This window comes from Amblyomma maculatum, chromosome 9 (genome assembly GCF_055883805.1).
Source record: "Amblyomma maculatum isolate TAMU_Amacu chromosome 9, ASM5588380v1, whole genome shotgun sequence".
Lineage (NCBI taxonomy): Eukaryota > Metazoa > Arthropoda > Arachnida > Ixodida > Ixodidae > Amblyomma > Amblyomma maculatum.
Window position 1 is genome coordinate 196,726 of NC_139352.1, and position 19,713 is coordinate 216,438.

Below are 19,713 nucleotides of genomic sequence, written 5' to 3' on the forward strand. Positions count from 1 at the left end.
CACTACCGCCGAAAATGCCGTACCAGATGATCAGCCATGACGACGAAGCTGACAGCGCCGACCTTGCCGCGCTTCCGCCGCAAATGCCGAAAGGGACGATCAACCCAGATAATTTTGTTAGCGCTGACCTCGCCGTTTCCATTGATGGGCTGGCGGTACATGCTCTGGTGGATACCGGGGCAGATTTTTCAATTATTAGCCAGAAACTGGCCGACACCCTGCGCAAAGTAAAAACTGAATGGACTGGGCCAGTAATAAGAAGTGCTGGGGGTCAGCTACTGGCACCGACAGGGAAATGCACTGCACGGATAGGAATAGGAAACGCGGTGTTTGTTGGCATCTTCGTTATTCTCCCTGACTGCTGCAAAGACCTCATCTTGGGCATGGACTTTCTGCGTCTTCATGGGGCTGTAATCAGCATCCGTGACAGCATCGTTGCCTTCACCAATAACCATGAAGACCTTGGTTATGCGCAAGTACCACTATTGCCCTTACGCGTCGCCAATGAGACGGTGACATTACCTCCGAGATCATGTTCTCTTGTTGAAGTGAAATGCGACGTGGCGCATACAGGCGATGGCGTCGCCGAACGGGCAGTTACCCTGGTACTCAGCCGAGGTGTTTCTATAGCTCGAGGGCTGGTCAACTTGACCAATGGGCATACCGAACTGCTGCTGACAAACTTCAGCGACGAGCGTCAGCAAATTCCGAAAGGCACAACTGTGGCCTTTTTCGACAGCCTCCCAAATGCGCAGCACTGTTGCTTACTGCAACAGAGAGGATCAGTGTGCAAGACACCCGTAACCATCGTTGATGTGAGCCCAAATCTGTCTTCTTCAGAGCGGGACCGCCTTTTAGATCTCATAGATCAATTTCGAGACTGTTTTGCTTCAGAATCGCGGATCGGCCAAACGCCTTTGACAAAACATCGAATTATCACGGATGACTCGATTCGCCCGATTCGACAAAATCCTTACCGTGTGGCTCCGAAAGAACGTGAAGCCATTCAGCGCCAGGTGGCCGAAATGCTTAGAGACGACGTTATCCAGCCGTCACAGAGTCCCTGGGCTTCCCCCGTGGTACTTGTTAAAAAGAAAGACGGCAGCTTACGATTTTGCATAGACTATCGCAAGCTCAACCAAGTGACCAAAAAAGACGTGTACCCTCTCCCTCGCATCGACGACTCCTTGGATCGCCTACGAAATGCACGTTACTTCTCGTCGATGGACTTGAAAAGTGGATATTGGCAAATCGAAGTGGATGAGAGGGATCGGGAGAAGACAGCATTCATCACTCCCGACGGATTGTACGAGTTTAAAGTCCTTCCGTTCGGTTTATGCTCGGCGCCAGCAACATTTCAGAGACTGATGGACACTGTGCTTTCGGGACTTAAGTGGCAAACATGCTTGGTGTATCTTGACGACGTGATAGTGTTTTCGGCTACATTTGAAGAGCATCTACTCCGTTTGCTAGCTGTGTTTCAGGCCATACAATCTGCGGGCCTCACATTAAAACCCGAGAAGTGCCACTTCGGTTACGAGGAGCTGCAGTTCTTAGGCCACGTCGTCAGCCAAGAAGGTGTTCGGCCGGATCCTGAAAAGCTCTCCGCAGTCGCCAAGTTCCCAACACCTACGGACAAAAAGACGTTGCGGCGCTTCTTGGGTCTTTGCGCCTATTACCGTCGGTTTATTGCTGGCTTCTCACGAATAGCCTGGCCATTAACTTCACTGACTCGTGACAACGCTGTCTTTCGCTGGGGTGAAGAACAGCAACAAGCTTTCAATGAGCTGAGGAGGCGTCTACAGACACCACCTGTCCTGGCGCACTTTGATGACGACGCCCCTACACTGCTTCATACCGATGCCAGCAACGTGGGCTTAGGTGCTGTGTTAGTGCAGCGCCAGGATGGTGTGGAAAAGGTAATTGCTTACGCCAGCAGGACCCTATCTAAAGCAGAAGCGAACTACTCGGCAACCGAAAAAGAATGTCTTGCAGTGGTATGGGCGGTTATGAAATTCCGCCCTTATTTGTACGCTCGCCCCTTTCAAGTCGTCAGCGACCATCACTCTCTCTGTTGGCTGACGAACTTAAAGGACCCTTCAGGGAGACTCGCGCGTTGGAGCCTTCGATTGCAAGAATTTGACATGGCAGTTATTTACAAATCTGGAAAGAAGCACACAGATGCAGATTGCCTTTCGCGAGCGCCGGTCGAACCTTCCACTATGACCGATGAAGACACTGCGTTTTTAGGTGTCATAGATGACGCAACGCTTTCCCAACAGCAGCGAGAGGATCAGGAATTGCTGCCTCTTATTGATTTCTTGGAGAAGCGAACTACGGTTGTGCCGAAGATTTTCGCCCGAGTAATCTCTTCATTTTTTATTCGCAACAACGTCCTTTACAAGAAGAACTTCCGTCCTGGGGGAAACAGTCTTCTGCTCGTCGTCCCATCGGTTCTCCGCACTGAAGTTTTGCAAGCGTGCCACGACGAGCCAACCGCCGGTCACCTAGGCTACACCCGCACGTTGGCTAGAGTACAGCACGGATACTACTGGCCAAAACTGCCGGCGACAGTGAAACGCTATGTACGTACGTGCATTGACTGCCAGCGCCGTAAATCACCCCCTGTAAAACCAGCTGGCCTACTCCACCCTCTTCAAGTGCCAGCGACACCTTTTAAGCAAATTGGCATGGACCTCCTGGGACCATTTCCGACGTCTACAGCCGGGAATAAATGGATAATTGTCGCCACTGATTATCTGACCCGCTACGCGGAGACCAAAACTCTGCCAAGGGGTACCGCCGCCGAAGCAGCTAGGTTCTTCATTGAGAACATTGTCCTGAGGCATGGCGCTCCGGCACTTATTATAACTGACCGAGGAACTACATTTACGGCCGAACTTTTGGAAATCGTTCTTCGCCTCAGTGGTACCAGTCACCGTAAAACTACTGCCTATCACCCTCAAACCAATGGGTTGACGGAACGCCTCAATAAGACCCTCGCAGACATGCTTTGCATGTACGTCGACGTAAACCACAAGAATTGGGACGAAATACTTCCCTACGTTACGTTCGCCTACAATACGGCCCGCCAAGACACCACTCGCATGACACCATTCAGCCTCCTTCACGGGCGACCAGTAACAACTATGCTGGATGCAATGTTGCTCCCGAATGCCGACACCGATGATCTCGACCAGGACGCCGAGGAATTCGCTCAGCATGCAGAGGAAGCTCGCCAACTAGCTCGTGTGCGGATTCAAAATCAGCAGGAGCACGATGCACAACGCTACAATCAGAGACACCGGCATGTAATGTACGAACCTGGCGACAAAGTGTGGGTCTGGACACCTATTCGCCGCCGTGGACTCTCCGAAAAACTATTGCGACGATACTTTGGACCCTATGTTGTTCAGCGACGTTTAACCGACGTCACTTACGAGGTGATGCCAGACGGGGTGTCGACATCAAAGCGACGCCAGCACCAAGCTGACGTCGTCCACGTCGTGCGTATGAAGCCATACCACTCAGTCTGACCTTAACCTCCTACTTCCTTTTGTTCTCATCGGGACGATGCTTCCTAAGGAGGGGGGCAAATGCCGCATAGAAGACGACGCAAAAGATGACGACAAGCGCGAGCCTGGAAGTGAAAGAAGCTTGAACACAAGACTTGTTCTGGTCGACCATTCAAACCATCTATCGCTAGGTTCTCCTTGGTCTTCTACCGAGACGTGACAATATTTTGGATGTTCGTAGCGTTGTATTCAAAATAGTACTTTATCACATACAACTCCCACTTTCTAGCCTAAAATATTGTATTTACTTCACGTTTTGCTTTTTCTCCTGTCAAATGCTGTCTGTATCTTCAACTACTTTTTATCTGTTTTTTATTTATATTTTAACTTTAAACTTTATATTTGAATCTTACTGTCCCGCGTCCAATTCTATTTCTTCATTGTATTTTCCTGTATTTCTAGCCTGTGTTTCAAGTACCACGCTCTTGTTACTCCTGGAATGGTTATTTATTTTATGTATATTTCTATAATACTATAATCAATGTTAGTTATTTGTTTTTGTCTTTTCTCTCTATCGTTTTTTTTTCGTGATGTGCTCAACAATTCTCTCGCTGTGTATATAAGACATGCTACTTATTGATTTCTTTATTTTCTTGACACTTTTAGTCTCAGTTTCATTTCATGTGTTATTTATTTCTTCTTTTGAGTTCTATCTGTGTGTGTAAAACTTGTGCGTGCTTTTTTATTTTTTAGTTTTTTTTTTTATTTGTGCTGCAGCACGAAGACCACATGGTTGTTCCTGCGCACATTAAATAAAGATTCATTATTATTATTATTATTATTATTATTATTATTATTATTATTATTATTATTATTATTATTATTATTATTATTATTATTATTATTATTATTATTATTATTATTATTATTATTATTTTTATTATTATTATTATTATTATATGGAGAGTTCTTTCGATTCCTCTTTGACTAACGAGCTACTGTTGAAAAACATATTATTTAATAAGTTACGGCTGATCTTTCCTTAAAAAGATAACACATAAAAGTGACCTGTTATTTGTTGGTGTGGACATAACATGCCGCTTATTTCTTCCAAGAATTAGAAAGGCACTACCACGAAACTCAAAAATAAATATGCTATATCAAAACTTCAAATGATTTCTTTTAATCCTTACGTTCACCATTCAGCCGCTGCAAAAGATATGGCACGCACTAACAGTTTTGATCTAGTGCATACTGAGATGAAATGCACCTGCGGTTTTAAGGGAATAATTAAGGAAGAGAGGAACACGAGGGATACAGTCACAATTTATCACTCAAGCCAGTGGCCATCAAGTAACAAAACATTGTCTTGTAGGCTTTGAGGGCTGTCGACTGTTTTGGCCATGGACCAAGCAGTATCCCGCTTCAAACTATGCTTGAGATTGCGCCCAATGATGTTGAAGCACGGTTTCTTTAAAATCTCGGCTAGGTGTGCAAAATTCCCTGGCTCCTGTTCAAATTTCCTGTGTGTATATATGCATTCACAGTCTCCTTGAATTCGCACAGTACTAATCCTTTTTCCTGTAAAACACGTCGCTCCGCACTTTAAGCGGTCATCCTATTTGACATTTAGATACGTCATGCCTGCTTTGCCCACTGTTAAATTTTACACTTAATTTCCGGAAAAATTGTCACCTGGCTTTCTATGAAGCGTACGTCACTTGAAAACACGCCTGAGAGTTAGCCAAATAATGTTGAAGCTACGCTCTTTGAATCTGAGCGGCTAGTTGAAAATGTCATTGCTCCTGTTCAAATTTCCTCTTCGTAATCACCCATTAAGCGCTCTATAAAATTTATGCGCTACCAGTCTTTTTCTTGGCCAATATTTTGCTCCGCATTTTCAGCTACCATCCGATTTGACGTTTATATTGCCGGGCCGAGCTAGCTTACGTTTAACCTGTATCACGTATTTATCAATTTTACAACTCAATTCGCGGAAAACATTTCCCTGGCTTTCCATAGATTGCTTTATTGAAGGAGATTGGGACATTTATTTTTTCATCAATGGTAAATAGAAGAATTATTCGCGTCACTGTAATTCCTGTGCTTTGATATTGGAATGTTTCCTGTGCTCTTTTTAAATACTCTTTACTGTCTTGATGCTTTTTCACTTGTACTGAGCGACCTCTCTGGTACTTGCTTCTCGCCTTCACTCTTATCGAAGCCATACGTCGATGTCAATGTCTGCCTGCGACTAATTTGTGTGTAAGTTACCATATTGTAGACCTCAACAAAAGAAAGGGTATAAAAAAACCTCTTGAAAGCAGCTCTCCTGATGGGAACACGGCAGCATAAAAGGGAGAAACTATAGCTGCCAACAACAATTTGCGAGCTAGTAAAAGCTCGCTGGTGTCTTGATGTCTCGATCGCAATGTTCAGAGTTGCCAGCTTAAAAACTGACCACACGTGCTTGTAGCTTTCGTTGGCGAACCGCATAAAGCTTTGTTGACTAAGGGCCTTGCGCATTTCATCCTGCATCTATATTCCGTTTCACCAGCCGGACTAATAGGAAGGTCTACGATACATAATCGTGTTATGTAAAAACGTGCTACTTCCCCACAGTGTAAAAATATGTTAGAAACACAGTCTTGTTGTGCTAATCATTCTAATCGGCCCAAGTCACCCTTACATTTGTTATTGCTGCTGACAGTTTGTGAAATAGCGTATGAGTAGGCACGACCATCTCGTGTTTTCAGTCGAGAGCACTCGTTCACTAGAAGCCTTCGTTTCTAAATTAATTCTGAGCGCCGGCATGTCAGCATGAGACTTGCGAGCACAAGCTTGTGCACATAAACTGAACGGTGACCTCTGGCTGCAAGCCAGCATTAATCCCAATATTCAATGTACAAGGGTTCCTCTGGTGCCGGCATGAAAGGACTAGTCACCCCCCGAAGAGCCGCGCAGCCGATCGCGTTAGCTCCGATCAGTTCTTCTGCGAAGCGGATAACGGTCCCCATGGGAACTGTCCTGACTCCTGATGGGGTTCTGCCCGTTCGTGTTTCTTAAAGAGCTGGGCACATGCGCAGGGTTAAGTGGCATTCCGTAGTGGCCATTATTTTGTGGCGAAAGCTACTCTAAGTTAATAGAAGCTAGTTTCGTCATGCCCGTCCGATACCACTATTGCGCAAGCGCAGTAATCATGGCAATCAGCTGGGTCGTTCCACAGTGTTCTGCAGCCGGGCGGAGCCGGAACTGATTGGTCGGCTGGTTGATGGATTGATTGAAACTTTATTTCCCACCGATGTAGGCGGCCCCTACTCCCCGCTACTGGCACGCAGGCCTGCGGAACGGGGGCCGGAACCTCCGCGACTAAATACAGGCGGCGAAATCAAATGCTCTTCGCAGTCTCAGCCGCCAGGGGGATGGCTCGATGCTAGTCACTATGAACCTCGCTTCGTAGCAGAGTATCCCAGACTTCTCATATTGTTTTTCCTAGCGTGCTAGGATCATGGACATTCTCCAATTATTAGCATCAGGGTTGTTCCCTACACTTCGCAGTTTTTACATTTATAGTCATATATTTCATTTATCTGGGTGCAGGATTTGTGAAGTTTACGGCTTGTAATCGCCCCCAGGCTATGACCTCCTTATTATTTGAGCTAGGATCCGGCGGTTGCATCAGACCTCATCCTAATCTATAATTTTCGACGATTTCTGATATGTTTGCAAACAGGAGAGTTGAAACCTGGGTCAGTTGGCACATTGTCTATAAACATAATAAACCAACCAAAGTACGAGGGCGAAGAAAGATGAGGCATACACGGCAGCTGCTGTGTGTCATCATCATCATCAGCCCGATTATGCCCACTGCAGGGCGAAGGCCTCTCCCATATTTCTCCACTTAACCCGGTTCTGTGCTAGCTGGCTGCCGTGTGTGCCTCGTCTTTATTCGTTTGGCTGGTTTATTATTCTTGAAGGTTTGCAAACGTTCGTCCATCCCCTGGTAGTCAGGCGGCTCCTCGTTTTCGCGGAAATCGAGATCTCAGGCTAAAACAACGTTGGCCGCCTCGTTGCTGGGGCCGGCGTGTGTGCTGGGACCTACATTAGGGTAATTTGGAAAACGATTTTAAATATGGACAGAGTGCGGGCGTTTTCTTGCGAGTTCGCCTTTTCTAATATTCTAGATAACAGTTTTGCTACCGCTTAGGATCAAGCTAGTTATGGTTCCGATGCAAGCAAGCTTTATTGCGACCTCTTCAGTCGTGTCTACGTTTCTGTTCCTGATGAAGGCGGAAGCGACTGGCGAACCGCGACCATCGACTACCGCGGCGTCCGCCGCCCCTGATCGGCCGCTTGCAGAGTCTACCTAGGCGACCTATTGTACTCTGTTCTTTTGCCCTTCTAACGGCGCATTTCCTCTTTTTTCTCTTCTCTCTTCGTGGTAATATGGGTGCATGTGGCGGGGGAGGGGAGGGACTGTGAGGTTCTCGCAAAATTGTGGCGGTAGGGCAACCTTGTCTCCAGTGAACTTATCTGTTTGTCGGCTCACCCATTCTAACAACGTTCGACCTGTTCTTGTGCTAGTTAGTACCTTATGTTGGGCGCTTTTCAACGCTTCCACAAGTTCCGTCCAGCTGTAATGCACCCCCATTTCTAGCAGGCGGTCCATAGACAAGGAAATGCATAGACCCAGCACCATCTTGACACAACGCGTGATGAGGGCGTCTATCTGCCCTGACTCGTGATGTCACGTACCTAGTTTGGTTTGGTTTGGTTTATGGGGTTTAATGTCCCAAAGCGACTCAGGCTATGAGAGAGGCCGTAGTGAAGGGCTCCGGAAGTTTCGACCACCTGGGTTTCATTAACGTGCACTGATATCGCACAGCACAAGAGCGCCTTGCTTTTCGCCTCCACCGAAAAGTGGCCGCCGCAGCCAGGATTTAATCGCGCTTTCTAACCGGGCAACCTCGTCCCTCCCCTCCTCAGAAGAATTCACACCAGCCTACACTTTCAGAAAAATTATCACCTGTACCAAAACAGACACTATCTTTACCCACCCATGTAAAGGAATAACGACAGCGGAGGAACGCGTGTTTCTTCGCCTCCTTACGAACACCATGACTTGCCCGGGAGTTTAACGATGCCTTCTCCGGGGAGTGCCCGCACTGTGGGAAAATGTCCTCGGACCTCTTCCACATGATGTTGGCGTGCCCCTCTAACTATGCCTTTGTACCTAACCCGAATCCCACCTGGGAGGACTGGGAGGCGACCCTACTCGTCTGCTCCGATCTGAAAGCCCAAAAGGCGTTGGTCAAACTAGCAATGGCGGCAGCGGAAGCCACTGGGGTCGCGTACTGGGAACTCCACCTAGTTATTTTGAGGGGAAGGGCACTAAATCTGACCCCAGAGCGACCTCCATGTAACGTTTTCGTTTACTAAACGTTTTCACCACCACTGCATCCTGGGACACAGGAGTCGAGCGCCTTAACCACTGCACCACCACTGCGTGGCTCACGTGCCTAGTTATGCAGGCTCGCTGCGCATGTGAAAACCCTTCGTGGGTCACCCAGTAGCTCATCAGGTACGTTGTGCTCACAAGAAAGAAGAGGAGGAGGAGGGTAGCGCCATCCCAGTAGATGCGCGAGCCGGTGCGCAGAAGAGGAGAAGGGTAATTTCAGCACTGCGCATCCGCGTGCCGCCGCGAAGAGTCACTGCCAGTCTCGAAAGAAAGCGCGCATCCTTCCCTCAAGACCGGCCGTGGAAGGGCTGACCTAGTGGAGTAGGAAAGCGTCTGCCGGCATCAGATGTGCATGGCACGTAAGTGGATTCTGCACAGAATGCCGGAGAACTGTGCTCGATGCCACGCTCGGTCACCCGCTGTCAAAGCTTTCGCTCCACAATCGGTTCTGCAGAGTTGTACACTTTCGGCAAGGTCCTCGCTGGCGTTCCGAAATTCTCCTCGCACCCCCGACGATCAGGGTAAGAAGGAGTGTGGTTAGAAAAGAAATAAAAAACAGTAAAAAGGCAGGAATGGAGGCAGGGGTGGTGGCGGCGCGCGCCTAGGGAAAGGAGAGACGTCCTGCGGTTAAGACGTCGCCCCCCCCCCGTTCCCCCCCCCCCCCCCCTTCTCTCCTTTCACAATGTCAAACCAGTGGCCCGTCGTGAAGAGGGGCGAAAACTGATCCTGCCGCTCGGTGGGGAGCGCGGTGGGGGGGGGGGGGGGGGGGAGGCCCCCCTCTTCTCTCCTTTCAATTGGCGCGCGCCGCCACCTCCCCCGCCCCATCCCTGCCCTTTTCCTATTTTTTTTTTCTTTTTTAACCACCTTCCTTTTTACCCGGATCGCAACCTCGCCAGCCGCGAGCGCGCCACGACATTGCGCTCGCGTCAACAGGGCCTCGCAGGCGTTCCATAATAGTTTAAGCCAAACTGAGCACACGCACGAGCATGATACTGCATCTGAGTGTAGAGAAGACCTCTGCGAAATGATTTTGCATCTCGTAGAGTCGTCTATAACTCGTCGTTTTACGCAGGAATAAAGACTTCGGGTTGAGTGCGCCACGACATTCCGCTCGCGCCTACAGCGCCTCGCAGGCGTTCCATAATAGTTTATGCCAAACTGACCACACGCACGAGCATGATACTGCATCTGAGTGTAAAGAAGACCTCTGCGAAATGATTTTGCATCTCGTAGAGTCGTCTTTAACTCGTCGTTTTACGCAGGAATAAAGACTTCGGGTTGAGCGCGCCACGACATTCCGCTCGCGTCTACAGCGCCTCGCAGGCGTTCCATAATAGTTTAAGCCAAACTAACCACACGCACGAGCATGATACTGCATCTGAGTGTAAAGAAGACCTCTGCGAAATGATTTTGGATCTCGTAGAGTCGTCTTTAACTCGTCGTTTTACGCAGGAATAAAGACTTCGGGTTCAGCGCGCCACGACATTCCGCTCGCGTCTACAGCGCCTCGCAGGCGTTCCGTAATAGTTTAAGCCAAACTGACCACACGCACGAGCATAATACTGCATCTGAGTGTAAAGAAGACCTCTGCGAAATGATTTTGCATCTCGTAGAGTCGTCTTTAACTCGTCGTTTTGCGCAGGAATAAAGACTTCGGGTTGAGCGCGCCACGACATTCCGCTCGCGTCTACAGCGCCTCGCAGGCGTTCCATAATAGTTTAAGCCAAACTGACCACACGCACGAGCATGATACTGCATCTGAGTGTAAAGAAGACCTCTGCGAAATGATTTTGCATCTCGTAGAGTCGTCTTTAACTCGTCGTTTTACGCAGGAATAAAGACTTCGGGTTGAGCGCGCCACGACATTCCGCTCGCGTCTACAGCGCCTCGCAGGCGTTCCGTAATAGTTTAAGCCAAACTGACCACACGCACGAGCTTGATACTGCATCTGAGTGTAAAGAAGACCTCTGCGAAATGATTTTGCATCTCGTAGAGTCGTCTTTAACTCGTCGTTTTACGCAGGAATAAAGACTTCGGGTTGAGCGCGCCACGACATTCCGCTCGCGTCTACAGCGCCTCGCAGGCGTTCCATAATAGTTTAAGCCAAACTAACCACACGCACGAGCATGATACTGCATCTGAGTGTAAAGAAGACCTCTGCGAAATGATTTTGGATCTCGTAGAGCCGTCTTTAATTCGTCGTTTTACGCAGGAATAAAGATTTCGGGTTGAGCGCGCCACGACATTCCGCTCGCGTCTACAGCGCCTCGCAGGCGTTCCGTAATAGTTTAAGCCAAACTGACCACACGCACGAGCATGATACTGCATCTGAGTGTAAAGAAGACCTCTGCGAAATGATTTTGCATCTCGTAGAGTCGTCTTTAACTCGTCGTTTTGCGCAGGAATAAAGACTTCGGGTTGAGCGCGCCACGACATTCCGCTCGCGTCTACAGCGCCTCGCAGGCGTTCCATAATAGTTTAAGCCAAACTGACCACACGCACGAGCATGATACTGCATCTGAGTGTAAAGAAGACCTCTGCGAAATGATTTTGCATCTCGTAGAGTCGTCTTTAACTCGTCGTTTTACGCAGGAATAAAGACCTCGGGTTGAGCGCGCCACGACATTCCGCTCGCGTCTACAGCGCCTCGCAGGCGTTCCATAATAGTTTAAGCCAAACTAACCACACGCACGAGCATGATACTGCATCTGAGTGTAAAGAAGACCTCTGCGAAATGATTTTGGATCTCGTAGAGTCGTCTTTAACTCGTCGTTTTACGCAGGAATAAAGACTTCGGGTTGAGCGCGCCACGACATTCCGCTCGCGTCTACAGCGCCTCGCAGGCGTTCCGTAATAGTTTAAGCCAAACTGACCACACGCACGAGCATAATACTGCATCTGAGTGTAAAGAAGACCTCTGCGAAATGATTTTGCATCTCGTAGAGTCGTCTTTAACTCGTCGTTTTGCGCAGGAATAAAGACTTCGGGTTGAGCGCGCCACGACATTCCGCTCGTGTCTACAGCGCCTCGCAGGCGTTCCATAATAGTTTAAGCCAAACTGACCACACGCACGAGCATGATACTGCATCTGAGTGTAAAGAAGACCTCTGCGAAATGATTTTGCATCTCGTAGAGTCGTCTTTAACTCGTCGTTTTACGCACGAATAAAGACTTCGGGTTGAGCGCGCCACGACATTCCGCTCGCGTCTACAGCGCCTCGCAGGCGTTCCGTAATAGTTTAAGCCAAACTGACCACACGCACGAGCATAATACTGCATCTGAGTGTAAAGAAGACCTCTGCGAAATGATTTTGGATCTCGTAGAGTCGTCTTTAACTCGTCGTTTTACGCAGGAATAAAGACTTCGGGTTCAGCGCGCCACGACATTCCGCTCGCGTCTACAGCGCCTCGCAGGCGTTCCGTAATAGTTTAAGCCAAACTGACCACACGCACGAGCATAATACTGCATCTGAGTGTAAAGAAGACCTCTGCGAAATGATTTTGCATCTCGTAGAGTCGTCTTTAACTCGTCGTTTTGCGCAGGAATAAAGACTTCGGGTTGAGCGCGCCACGACATTCCGCTCGCGTCTACAGCGCCTCGCAGGCGTTCCATAATAGTTTAAGCCAAACTGACCACACGCACGAGCATGATACTGCATCTGAGTGTAAAGAAGACCTCTGCGAAATGATTTTGCATCTCGTAGAGCCGTCTTTAACTCGTCGTTTTACGCACGAATAAAGACTTCGGGTTGAGCGCGCCACGACATTCCGCTCGCGTCTACAGCGCCTCGCAGGCGTTCCGTAATAGTTTAAGCCAAACTGACCACACGCACGAGCTTGATACTGCATCTGAGTGTAAAGAAGACCTCTGCGAAATGATTTTGCATCTCGTAGAGTCGTCTTTAACTCGTCGTTTTACGCAGGAATAAAGACTTCGGGTTGAGCGCGCCACGACATTCCGCTCGCGTCTACAGCGCCTCGCAGGCGTTCCATAATAGTTTAAGCCAAACTAACCACACGCACGAGCATGATACTGCATCTGAGTGTAAAGAAGACCTCTGCGAAATGATTTTGGATCTCGTAGAGCCGTCTTTAATTCGTCGTTTTACGCAGGAATAAAGATTTCGGGTTGAGCGCGCCACGACATTCCGCTCGCGTCTACAGCGCCTCGCAGGCGTTCCGTAATAGTTTAAGCCAAACTGACCACACGCACGAGCATGATACTGCATCTGAGTGTAAAGAAGACCTCTGCGAAATGATTTTGCATCTCGTAGAGTCGTCTTTAACTCGTCGTTTTGCGCAGGAATAAAGACTTCGGGTTGAGCGCGCCACGACATTCCGCTCGCGTCTACAGCGCCTCGCAGGCGTTCCATAATAGTTTAAGCCAAACTGACCACACGCACGAGCATGATACTGCATCTGAGTGTAAAGAAGACCTCTGCGAAATGATTTTGCATCTCGTAGAGTCGTCTTAAACTCGTCGTTTTACGCAGGAATAAAGACCTCGGGTTGAGCGCGCCACGACATTCCGCTCGCGTCTACAGCGCCTCGCAGGCGTTCCATAATAGTTTAAGCCAAACTAACCACACGCACGAGCATGATACTGCATCTGAGTGTAAAGAAGACCTCTGCGAAATGATTTTGGATCTCGTAGAGTCGTCTTTAACTCGTCGTTTTACGCAGGAATAAAGACTTCGGGTTGAGCGCGCCACGACATTCCGCTCGCGTCTACAGCGCCTCGCAGGCGTTCCGTAATAGTTTAAGCCAAACTGACCACACGCACGAGCATAATACTGCATCTGAGTGTAAAGAAGACCTCTGCGAAATGATTTTGCATCTCGTAGAGTCGTCTTTAACTCGTCGTTTTGCGCAGGAATAAAGACTTCGGGTTGAGCGCGCCACGACATTCCGCTCGCGTCTACAGCGCCTCGCAGGCGTTCCATAATAGTTTAAGCCAAACTGACCACACGCACGAGCATGATACTGCATCTGAGTGTAAAGAAGACCTCTGCGAAATGATTTTGCATCTCGTAGAGTCGTCTTTAACTCGTCGTTTTGCGCAGGAATAAAGACTTCGGGTTGAGCGCGCCACGACATTCCGCTCGCGTCTACAGCGCCTCGCAGGCGTTCCATAATAGTTTAAGCCAAACTGACCACACGCACGAGCATGATACTGCATCTGAGTGTAAAGAAGACCTCTGCGAAATGATTTTGCATCTCGTAGAGTCGTCTTTAACTCGTCGTTTTGCGCACGAATAAAGACTTCGGGTTGAGCGCGCCACGACATTCCGCTCGCGTCTACAGCGCCTCGCAGGCGTTCCGTAATAGTTTAAGCCAAACTGACCACACGCACGAGCTTGATACTGCATCTGAGTGTAAAGAAGACCTCTGCGAAATGATTTTGCATCTCGTAGAGTCGTCTTTAACTCGTCGTTTTGCGCAGGAATAAAGACTTCGGGTTGAGCGCGCCACGACATTCCGCTCGCGTCTACAGCGCCTCGCAGGCGTTCCATAATAGTTTAAGCCAAACTGACCACACGCACGAGCATGATACTGCATCTGAGTGTAAAGAAGACCTCTGCGAAATGATTTTGCATCTCGTAGAGTCGTCTTTAACTCGTCGTTTTGCGCACGAATAAAGACTTCGGGTTGAGCGCGCCACGACATTCCGCTCGCGTCTACAGCGCCTCGCAGGCGTTCCGTAATAGTTTAAGCCAAACTGACCACACGCACGAGCTTGATACTGCATCTGAGTGTAAAGAAGACCTCTGCGAAATGATTTTGCATCTCGTAGAGTCGTCTTTAACTCGTCGTTTTGCGCAGGAATAAAGACTTCGGGTTGAGCGCGCCACGACATTCCGCTCGCGTCTACAGCGCCTCGCAGGCGTTCCATAATAGTTTAAGCCAAACTGACCACACGCACGAGCATGATACTGCATCTGAGTGTAAAGAAGACCTCTGCGAAATGATTTTGGATCTCGTAGAGTCGTCTTTAACTCGTCGTTTTACGCAGGAATAAAGACTTCGGGTTGAGCGCGCCACGACATTCCGCTCGCGTCTACAGCGCCTCGCAGGCGTTCCGTAATAGTTTAAGCCAAACTGACCACACGCACGAGCATAATACTGCATCTGAGTGTAAAGAAGACCTCTGCGAAATGATTTTGCATCTCGTAGAGTCGTCTTTAACTCGTCGTTTTGCGCAGGAATAAAGACTTCGGGTTGAGCGCGCCACGACATTCCGCTCGTGTCTACAGCGCCTCGCAGGCGTTCCATAATAGTTTAAGCCAAACTGACCACACGCACGAGCATGATACTGCATCTGAGTGTAAAGAAGACCTCTGCGAAATGATTTTGCATCTCGTAGAGTCGTCTTTAACTCGTCGTTTTACGCACGAATAAAGACTTCGGGTTGAGCGCGCCACGACATTCCGCTCGCGTCTACAGCGCCTCGCAGGCGTTCCGTAATAGTTTAAGCCAAACTGACCACACGCACGAGCATAATACTGCATCTGAGTGTAAAGAAGACCTCTGCGAAATGATTTTGGATCTCGTAGAGTCGTCTTTAACTCGTCGTTTTACGCAGGAATAAAGACTTCGGGTTCAGCGCGCCACGACATTCCGCTCGCGTCTACAGCGCCTCGCAGGCGTTCCGTAATAGTTTAAGCCAAACTGACCACACGCACGAGCATAATACTGCATCTGAGTGTAAAGAAGACCTCTGCGAAATGATTTTGGATCTCGTAGAGCCGTCTTTAATTCGTCGTTTTACGCAGGAATAAAGACTTCGGGTTGAGCGCGCCACGACATTCCGCTCGCGTCTACAGCGCCTCGCAGGCGTTCCATAATAGTTTAAGCCAAACTGACCACACGCACGAGCATGATACTGCATCTGAGTGTAAAGAAGACCTCTGCGAAATGATTTTGCATCTCGTAGAGTCGTCTTTAACTCGTCGTTTTACGCACGAATAAAGACTTCGGGTTCAGCGCGCCACGACATTCCGCTCGCGTCTACAGCGCCTCGCAGGCGTTCCGTAATAGTTTAAGCCAAACTGACCACACGCACGAGCATGATACTGCATCTGAGTGTAAAGAAGACCTCTGCGAAATGATTTTGCATCTCGTAGAGTCGTCTTTAACTCGTCGTTTTGCGCAGGAATAAAGACTTCGGGTTGAGCGCGCCACGACATTCCGCTCGCGTCTACAGCGCCTCGCAGGCGTTCCATAATAGTTTAAGCCAAACTGACCACACGCACGAGCATGATACTGCATCTGAGTGTAAAGAAGACCTCTGCGAAATGATTTTGCATCTCGTAGAGTCGTCTTTAACTCGTCGTTTTACGCACGAATAAAGACTTCGGGTTGAGCGCGCCACGACATTCCGCTCGCGTCTACAGCGCCTCGCAGGCGTTCCGTAATAGTTTAAGCCAAACTGACCACACGCACGAGCATGATACTGCATCTGAGTGTAAAGAAGACCTCTGCGAAATGATTTTGCATCTCGTAGAGTCGTCTTTAACTCGTCGTTTTGCGCAGGAATAAAGACTTCGGGTTGAGCGCGCCACGACATTCCGCTCGCGTCTACAGCGCCTCGCAGGCGTTCCATAATAGTTTAAGCCAAAAAAAATTCTAATGTAAACTACAGCAGAGCAAGAAATTAGAAATGTGAACGAATTTGGTTCAAGCGCATGCCTGTCCACCGCAGGCAGTGTGACAGTGGCCTTGCACGCCAGCTTCTGTCCTCACGCTTCCCCAGTACTCTGCCGGCAAACGTTTGATGCTGCCGCTCACAAGAGTTCCCCAACATTCGGTCAAAGAAGCAAGGCGGTGCGTGACGCCCGCGGGGAGTTTCCATCTGGCCCATAGCGGGGTGAGGCTTTTTGTTTCGGGGCGAAGATCCTATCTCAGTCGGTACATCCCTTTTTTTTTTCTTTTTTTTTTCGACAACCCCGTTCGCACGTACTTCTGGCGCGCGGTCCTTCAGCAGCGCTTCCCACGAGATCCACTTTACGAATGTTGGAAAGGGATCTTCGAGACGTTTCGGTGCGGCGACTAAAAAGGTCGTGCAGCTGTATCCAAACAATGAGTCGGGGTGCGCAATAGACACAAACGTTCGCGAAACGCGTCCCATTAACTCCCCCCCTTCGGCAGATATGCTGTTTACTTTTCGTCTTTTACGGCGGTCTTCTTTCAAACACCAGTGGGTCCACGCCAGCTCGGTTCTGCGGCCCGACCACAACCTTGCTAATCATCGGCCTTTTGCTGCAGGGCAATACTGTTTCCTCACTTGTTGTCAACGAAGACGTCCTACAAACGCCTGGACGCCTCCGGTCGCAAAGCACTAAAGAATCTAAAACCAAAAAGGAACAGCGGGAGCATGCTTTCCTCCTGCGCAACAGCCCAGCGTAACTGCTTGCATTTCTTCGTCAAAATATGGCCGCTGCAGCTGCTTCTAAAATTATCAACCCATGCTTAGCAGCAAAATTCCACAGCTACTGACTAGCAATAAAGCAAATAATTCGCTTTTACCTTCGGCGTTGTATAGCGTCAACCAGGAACATAAGGTTTGGCATAAGGACCCATGCTTTCTCCACGTCCGCTGCGCCACTTCCAGACTTTACATACACCTTTCGTAGTCGAAGGAACTTCTGTCGCAGATAGCTCCAGCGGTGCTGTAACACTGCCGCTGCATTGAGCATAGAAAAAGAACGTGTTTACACAATGCAAACAACACATTGCAAACGGCGTACGCTGAAAGGAAGCTGGCTGCTGCCGTATTTGTAGCCGAGCATAAAGTTTATGTACACCGACGTAGAAGTGAGCTATATGAACGTTTATTATGGCCTGCCAGTCTGAGTTTGGCAGGGTGGCAACCGAATCAAAAAGGGTAATGGCTTATTATGTGCGACGAAGTGATAGCATAGTCGGTCCTCATGCAGACACTCCTGCGAACCGTTCCCATAGACAGCCTTGAATGTTTCGGTGTACGGTTCAACTCTACACCGATGGTTGTCACATGCAGCGAATAGCACTTCTGTGCTAGATTTCATGATGATTTAAACTATAAATCAGTAACGCACTCGTGAGAGATTTCCAAGCCCACCTCTGCACCAGAAATCGCCGCTTCACATTGTGTTAGCGACACAGCTCCAACAACGCCCGAAAAACATCTTGACAGGATCCTTATCCTACCACATAAAAACATTATTGCAAACATGTCGGTAATTAATGGTACGCAGGTATATCTGACGGGTTGCGAAAGTGCACTGAAACAAAACGGACAGCGCATTACCGCAAACATTATCAACACTCGCACTGCGCCATAACTTCAATTTTCTAGACGAGAGAGAGAATTTGATTGCAGTTTGTCCACAAATGAAAAATCGAAAATCACTTACTGGTTTGATTCAATGCACTGGATATTTGCAGCCATGCATCATTTTGTAGTTGCTTGTCACGGTGTGACTTCAGCCGCTGATCATAAAGAACCGACCTCTGCCGTACTTCTTCGATGAGCAGCTCATCATTGCACAGTGAAGACACTCCTCCTGTACTGCACATTGTTAAGCTGCGGGCAGAAACACAACACGAACACTGGCGAGCCGAAACAATCTAGCAGTGTCGGAACTATCACAACGTCGAGTGGTGCCGTCTGCTATCCGTCAGCGCGCGAAGTCTGGGAGGACCGGAAGCCCAGAGACCGGAAAGGGAAAACCGAAACGGCTATGCTCATTGGTCACGTCGTAACAGACGCATCTCTACTAGTCGTAAAAGTCGCGGGTCCTCCGACATTTACGACCACGCCGGCTGCGTACGTTGCGCATTTTACGCTCAATACGGCAGTAGTCTGAACAGACACGTTACGTTTTTTGCTCTTACGCTTACGATCATTACGAACGATAGGTGCGTTGGGCACGTAGTCTGAACGCGTTGGAATGGGTTAACAGTGGGAGGAGGTGAGTCAGGGTGTCTCCACAGATGGCTCACTCGTCTGTAGGCGGAAACAGAGTCCACTCAAATATTGTGAACAAATTTTTGCAGAAAATATGCTAGGTAGTCCTGGTAACCCTTCCCGCCAAACGGGCTTAGCTTGACGGCCGCAGGACTGGATCGGAAAAAAGGTCAGTTTTTGAAAGCGCGAACTACGCATTCGGAGTGCGTCGATTGGCACAAGAGAGCAAGACCAAGAGGTGAATAGCGTTTGGGGAAGTCAAAATAACTTCAATGCAAAAATATAAAGGCAGATGAGTTACCTTAAAAAGGATATAAAGACTTCATTAAATTTCGCAAGGGCGAAAGTGAACGACTTTACCTACATTTACTATAATCTAACAACTGCCATGTCCTGCTCGAGGCGGTTCGCCCACTCCGCGCACAGCTCTGCGAAGAACATGTGGATACAGCAGAGGGCACTCGTTCTATAAATTTCGCTCCAATAGCCAATATGAATTCGGAAAATAATTTAGTTGGAAACCAAAGGTAAAAAAAGCTAGCAGCTAGGCCATTTGGCTACCAAAGCTGAGTTCGCGAATCAGCGTAAAGTTGTCGGTTCCAACATTGAAGAATGTTTGTAATGCCAAACGGATTCATCGGATCAGCAAAAAGGTGATTCCGTATAGAGAGAGGGACAGGGGTGACAGAGACATGATGGTAAATGTCATGCCTGCTCTGCCAAAGCTCGTTTGGTGGCCCCAAGAGGGACCGGGGAAAAAAAAAGCTGCTGAGCAGCTTTGAGCCTCCGATT

The 19,713-nt window shown here is 48.7% G+C and overlaps 1 protein-coding gene across 2 annotated transcripts in view; it reads right to left on the reverse strand.

Annotated features, from left to right (window-relative positions):
• LOC146178065 (vitellogenic carboxypeptidase-like) overlaps positions 1 to 19,713 on the reverse strand; it is a 151,139-nt gene that overhangs the window by 100,075 nt on the left and 31,351 nt on the right. The window lies entirely within an intron of this gene.